General features: G+C 49.6%; 1 protein-coding gene across 9 annotated transcripts in view; it reads right to left on the bottom strand.

Moving 5' to 3' along the window:
* The window catches only part of LOC141111404 (polynucleotide 5'-hydroxyl-kinase NOL9-like), a 71,218-nt gene extending 64,901 nt beyond the window's left edge, over positions 1-6,317 (bottom strand). For 3 of the 9 annotated variants that reach the window (XR_012236417.1, XM_073603674.1, XM_073603668.1), the window contains exon 1: positions 323-672. The gene's annotated coding sequence lies outside the window, so the exon portion shown is untranslated. Of the gene's footprint in view, positions 1-322; positions 676-6,227 lie in introns of those variants that run through there. The other 6 variants (XM_073603676.1, XM_073603670.1, XM_073603672.1 and 3 more) reach the window with 4 other exon arrangements.
* Positions 6,318-6,518: the final 201 nt, after the last annotated feature.

Below are 6,518 nucleotides of genomic sequence, written 5' to 3' on the forward strand. Positions count from 1 at the left end.
CTTGTAGTCAGGGAGGTGGGACGCTGGGACTTGTAGTCAGGAGAGGGTGGGACGCTGGGACTTGTAGTCAGGGAGGGAGGGACGCTGGGACTTGTAGTCAGGGAGGTGAGGGACCCTGGGACTTGTAGTCAGGGAGGGGGGACGCTGGGACTTGTAGTCAGGGAGGGGGGACGCTGGGACTTGTAGTCAGGGAGGGGGGGACCGCTGGGACTTGTAGTCAGGGAGGGGGGGACGCTGGGACTTGTAGTCAGGGTGGGACGCTGGGACTTGTAGTCAGGGTGGGACGCTGGGACTTGTAGTCCTCCTCCGGGGGGAGACACACCTGTCCGGGGCCCAGTAGCAGGACACACACTCCCTCCTCGGCCAGCACGGCGGACATGGAGGGGGTCGGGCTCTCCTGGGAGGTGGATGGCCGGGACTCGGAACTCTCCGGGCCGCTCATCTTCTTCCTTCTCTTCGCTCCGGTATGCCGAGCCCGCTGTGATCGGCTCTTCCCCGGGCGGACCTTCAGGACGGCTCCGGACCGGGCGGGGAACATCCGGGGATCCATCTCTCTCTCTCTGAGGAAAAGACAGGAGACGCTCGGCGCTTTTCCGCTCCTCCTGTACGCCACCCAGACCCGCTCCTCAGCGCTAGCGTGGGACGTACAACGCGGCGTGTGTCCGGGTCACGTGACCCGGAAATGGTGCCACAGACTGGAGCTCCAGTCTACAGCCCGATCTTCGGGCTCGCGAGATCTCGTGTCAGGTGACCTTCAGAAGTCCCACAGAGCGTCCCTCCGCTGGCCGCCATCTTAGTTGTGGCAAACTGTATGTTGAAATCCCCGCTATCTCGGCGCTGTACCGGGAATGTTATCCTCTACAGGATACATCTATCCCTGCTCTGGTCTACCAGCCCGCTGGAAAGGAGCCTGGCTGCGGATTTGACGTGGACGGTGGAGAACGGGCGCCATCTTGGTTGTGGCAGCCGTGTTGGCAGTGCTAGAAATCTCTGAGGGAGGAATTTTTTTTTCAAATTATTACACTAAAGTGAAGGGCCGTGGAGGTGTTCAGTGTAACATTACAACATTTCCAGGGTCTGTTTACAGCTGAGAAGGGCATAGTTGCCAACATTGTAAAAAAAAAAAAAAAAATGTGGGACACTTTTGTGGCTGTAGGCGGAGCCGTACAAAAATATACAAGTGCGGCGCGCGACGCACGTCACGGCGAAAAATGGGTGTGGTTTACGTGACATAGTGGGCATGGCTAAAATGGGCGTGGCTCAAGAGGGTTGTGTTAGAGTCTGAGATGAATGAGGATGGAGAGGGAGAGGGGGAGAGGGAAATGACGGGACTGCAGCCCAGGTCCTACACAATAAAAATATGTGTATTCTAGAAAGTTTAACAATCATCAGATAAAGATACTCCAAACTACCTGGTGTTAGCACTTCAATCATCCGGCACCATGGTTGTTATGGTGTCAGGATGATTGAAGTGCATTATTTCTATTATTACATTGTAATATAAAAAAAAAAATTATTCAACTCAGCATAATGCCGAATCAGTGGGATCCCTGAGCGTGTCACTAGCCATGTCGCCTGCCACCAGCCGTCCGTCCTTGCGTCAGATGTCCCAGCAGAGTCCTTCCTTGCATGCAGGTGCCCCCAGCGGAGTCCCCCTACATCAGATGTTCCCAGCAGAGCCCCCCTCACACCAGGAGTCCCGGCGGAGCCCCCTCTCACATCAGATGTCCCCGGCGGAGCCCCCTCTCACATCAGGTGTCCCCAGCGGAGCCCCCTCTCACATCAGGTGTCCCCAGCGAAGCCCCCCCTCACATCAGGTGTCCCCAGCGAAGCCCCCCTTACATCAGGTGTCCCCAGCGGAGCCCCTCTCACATCAGGTGTCCCCAGCGAAGCCCCCCCTCACATCAGGTGTCCCAGCGGAGCCCCCCCTCACATCAGGTGTCCCCAGCGGAGTTCCCCCTCACATCAGGTGTCCCCAGTGGAGCCCCCCCTCACATCAGGTGTCCCCAGCGGAGTTCCCCCTCACATCAGGTGTCCCCAGCGGAGCCCCCTCTCACATCAGGTGTCCCCAGCGGAGCTCCCTCTCACATCAGGTGTCCCCTGCGGAGTCCCCCCTCACATCAGGTGTCCCCCAGTGGAGCCCCCCTCACATCAGGTGTCCCCAGTGGAGCCCCCCCTCACATCAGGTGTCCCCAGTGGAGCCCCCCCTCACATCAGGTGTCCCCTGCGGAGTCCCCCCTCACATCAGGTGTCCCCAGTGGAGCCCCTCTCACATCAGGTGTCCCCAGTGGAGCCCCCCTTGCATCAGTTGTGTCCCCAAAGGAGCCCCCCCTCGCATCAGGAGTCCCACAGCGGTGCACGCCCGCCCCCCCCACCTCAGATGTGTCCTAGTAATAGCATGAACCCCCGCCCCTTTCCATATCAGACAGGAAGATGGCTGGGGGAGGGGGGCTAGACGGAGCTCCTGCGTCGCCGCCCACCCCCCGCCCCGCCTACCCCCCCACCCCGCTGCCTGTCTGATATGGAAAGGGGTGGGGGGGGGGGGGTAGGTGGAGCGGGGCGGAGGGTGGGCGGCGACGCAGGAGCTCCGTCTAGCCCCCCCCCCCCCCAGCCGTCTTCCTGAACTTCATCAAAATGGCGGCCGGCGGGACATTTCCCGGGACACCAGAAATTCAGGAATGGCGTCCAAGTCCCGGGAATGTCCTGGGAAATCCGGAACAGTTGGCAAGTATGGGAGGGGCTCACTTTTGTTGCCAGCGGTTTAGACATTAATGGCTGTGTGTTGAGTTATTTTGAGGGGACAGCAAATTTACACTGTTACACAAGCTGTACACTCACTACTTTACATTGTAGACAAGTGTCATTTCTTCAGTGTTGTCACATGAAAAGATAGAAGAAAAGATTTACAAAAATGTGAGGGGTGTACTTACTTTTGTGAGATACTGTATATTGGGGGGGGGGGTGTATTATATGTAAACCAGAGACAGGCCATGCCATGTGGGTAAGTCACTTTGCCTGTAGGAGGCGCCCCATCGCAGGATATGTACTGTGGGGGGTTGGGAACCGGTGAACAGCCATCAATAGCTATTAGAGGAGCCAAACAATCTGATTTGTATTTTTTGCCTGCAAGGTGGGGGGAATGAACAGAGGAGTGTAACATACACTATATTACCAAAAGTATTGGGACACCTGCCTTTACACACACATGACCTTTAATGGCACCCCAGTCTTAAGCCTCATACACACGATCGGATTTTCCACAGACAAAGCGAAGGACTTTTGTCTGAAGGGCGTTGGCCGGGAACTTGTCATACAAACGGCAAAGAATTGTCGGCCAACAAACACGAAACTACCTGGTTCTTTAGCGCCACCCTTTGGGCAACTTCTGCTAATGTTGTGTTATGGCGAGCATTGCCTCCGGGCATGGCGTGTTTGTGCTTTGGATTTTTGTCCGATGGACTTCTGTACACGCGATTGGAAAATCCGACAACACACAATTGTTGGCGGACAATTTTAAAGCCTGAGATCCAACATTTGTCCACGGAAAACCCGACAACAATTGTCCGATGGAGCGTACAAACGGTCGGATTTTCCGACAACAGCCGGCCATCACACAACTCCCCTCGGATAATCCGATCGTGTGTACGAGGCTTAAGTCTGTAGCGTTCAATATTGGGTTGGCCCACGCTTTGCAGGGTGGAGGAACTTGACTGGCCTGCACAGAGTCCTGTCCTCAACCAGATATAACACCTTTGGGATGAATTAGAGCAGAGACTGTGAGCCAGGCCTTCTCATCCAACATCAGTGCCTGACCTCACAAATGCTCTTCTGGAAGAATGGTCAAACATTCCCATAGACACCCTCCTAAACCTTGTGGACGGCCTTCCCAGAAGAGTTGAAGATGTTACAGCTGCAAAGGGCGGAGCCAACTCAATATTGAACCCTACGGACTAAGACTGGGATGCCATTAAAGTTCATGTGTGTGTAAAGGCAGGCGTCCCAATACTTTTGGTTATACAGTGTATATTATAATGTGTTTAAGATGTTAGATTTGTGCTTCTTATACAACCATTCATATCCTGTAGAGTATGTAGGAAGGTGAAGTGTCGTTGAGCCTTATTGATGACCATTGGATTCTAGCACACTATACCTGTATAGGGGTAGATGGTGGAATTACACTGGCAGGCGGTGCCGCTGCTATCACAGTACTCATCACCGGCGCACCTCTCATTATCACACATTACAGATGCTGACCTCGAGCCTCACTAAATAGTAAATCTACACAATTCTCAATGTGGTGCGAAACAAAAAAAAAAAGCGATTAATCCAGAAAAAAACAATGTCCTTCGTTCAAGAAAAAATAAAACAAAATAAAAAGTGTCCGATCGTCATCAAAAGTCAATAAAGTGTCCCAGTGCTGTGTATATAGTGAAGAATCCGATAGTAGTTCATACCCAATCTTCAGTCAATTTTCGTTTGGGTACAGCGTCTTGTCAGTTAAAGCGACGCAGTGCTGAATTGCAAAAAGTGCTCTGGTCATGAAGGGGGTAAAATCTTCCGGGGGTGAAGTGGTTACATTAACAAAAAATTTATAAATCTATATCTCTCTCTATCTATAATATTTTTATTTATTTTATTTTTTTAACGAGAGAGAGAGAGAGAGAGAGAGAGAGAGAGAAAGAGAAATATATATCTCCAAGAGGTAAAAAATAAATTATATATATATAACATTTATTTATATTTATTTACCTCCCTGGAGATAGATATATGCTGCCAGCTCCACCATCTGTGCGGCAGTTATATAGGCTGAGAAATTTCTCCACTATGATGTCAGCAGTGGCAGTTAGGTTGCTAGGCAACAGCTGCCACTGACCTGAGCTAAAAATAGATTTGTCAGTTGGCAGTTATTCTCAATAGTGGACTGGCCAAAATAGTAATATTATATATATATATATCCCCCCTATCTATCTATCTCCAGGAGGTAATAATATATATATGTATATATATTTATATATTTTTTTTTTTTACCTCCTGGAGATAGATATATAGATTATATATATATATATATACATACATACGTACATATATGTATATGTATATACATACATATATATATATACATCTCCAGGAGGTAAAAAAAAAAAAAAAAAATTATATATATATATAATTTATTTTTATTACCTCCTGGAGATAGATAGATAGGAGATAGATATATATATATATATATATATATATATATATATATAATATTACTATTTGGGCCAGTCCACTATTGAGAATAACTGCCAAATCTATTTTTAGCTCAGGTCAGTGGCAGCTGTTGCCTAGCAACCTAACTGCCACTGATGACATCATAGTGGAGAAATTTCTCAGCCTATATAACTGCCGCACAGTTGGCAGAGCTGTCAGTTTGATTTGACTCTTGTAGAGATCACATCTGTGCTCTGCTCTGGGAATTCTCATTCAAATTAAAAGCGAATATATATATTTATATATTTATATATATATATATATCTCTTTCTGATTAGATAAGCAAATACTAAATATATTTATTTCCTTGTCACATTTCTATATTTTTGTGACAAATTTGGAAAATGAGCCTTTTGAAAGCGTTTGCAGTTTTCTGCATTCTATACGCGGCATGTGGTATAGAATACGCTGACGGCCGACCGATATACACCCGTCTGGCCGGTATATCCGGCACTAGACTGAAGATCCCATGTGCGGTCCCCAACGATCTTCCCTCTGATACAAGAAATGTTGGGATCGAGTGGGGAATGACTCCGGAAGAAGGAGACGCTCCCTACACACCAATCCTGCACCGAGGTCTTGAAGACCTGGAGAGGCAGGAAATAAAGAAGTATTACCCCTATCTCCCCCCCTCAGATCAAGTGGATTGTTCCATTTCTATCACCCCGGTCCTGACAAGAGACAGCGGAACCTACGAGGTCCGTCTCACCGAGGACAACGTCCGGAGTCCACCATTCAAGAAGATCTTCGTTCGCGTGATTGGTAAGTGTTACATGATTTGGTTTATTGTTTATTCTATGGGGGGGTCTTCTCCTTCTGTGGGGGGTCTTCTCCTCCTGGGGGGGGGGTCTGTGGGGGGGTCTTCTCCTGCTGGGGGGGGGTTTAAAGCGGAGCTCCACCCACTTTTACCTCTCCTCTTCACCCCTCACTGATCTTTTGCCCTGGAAATGAATTGGATGTTTTTTTCCAGCACTTACTGTGTTAATTTTAGGATTTGTTTTTCCCTTCCTCCTCTCAGCCAATCGCCATCATTTCCGGTTTGCAATGCCTCCTGGGAGATGTGAGTCATCAATGGGCATCACGTTATTTGTGAACCGGAAATGACGCGATGCACATCCAGCACCATGTTTAGAAAGAGTAACGGCTTTTGTTGCCATGGTTACCACAGCTCTCTTATTCCCAGTGATGGGCGGTGGGGGAGGGGCGGCTGGAGAATCTCAGCTCTGATTACATTACAGAGCCCGGGGGAGGGGACAGACACACCAATC

This window comes from Aquarana catesbeiana, linkage group LG10 (genome assembly GCF_042186555.1).
Source record: "Aquarana catesbeiana isolate 2022-GZ linkage group LG10, ASM4218655v1, whole genome shotgun sequence".
Lineage (NCBI taxonomy): Eukaryota > Metazoa > Chordata > Amphibia > Anura > Ranidae > Aquarana > Aquarana catesbeiana.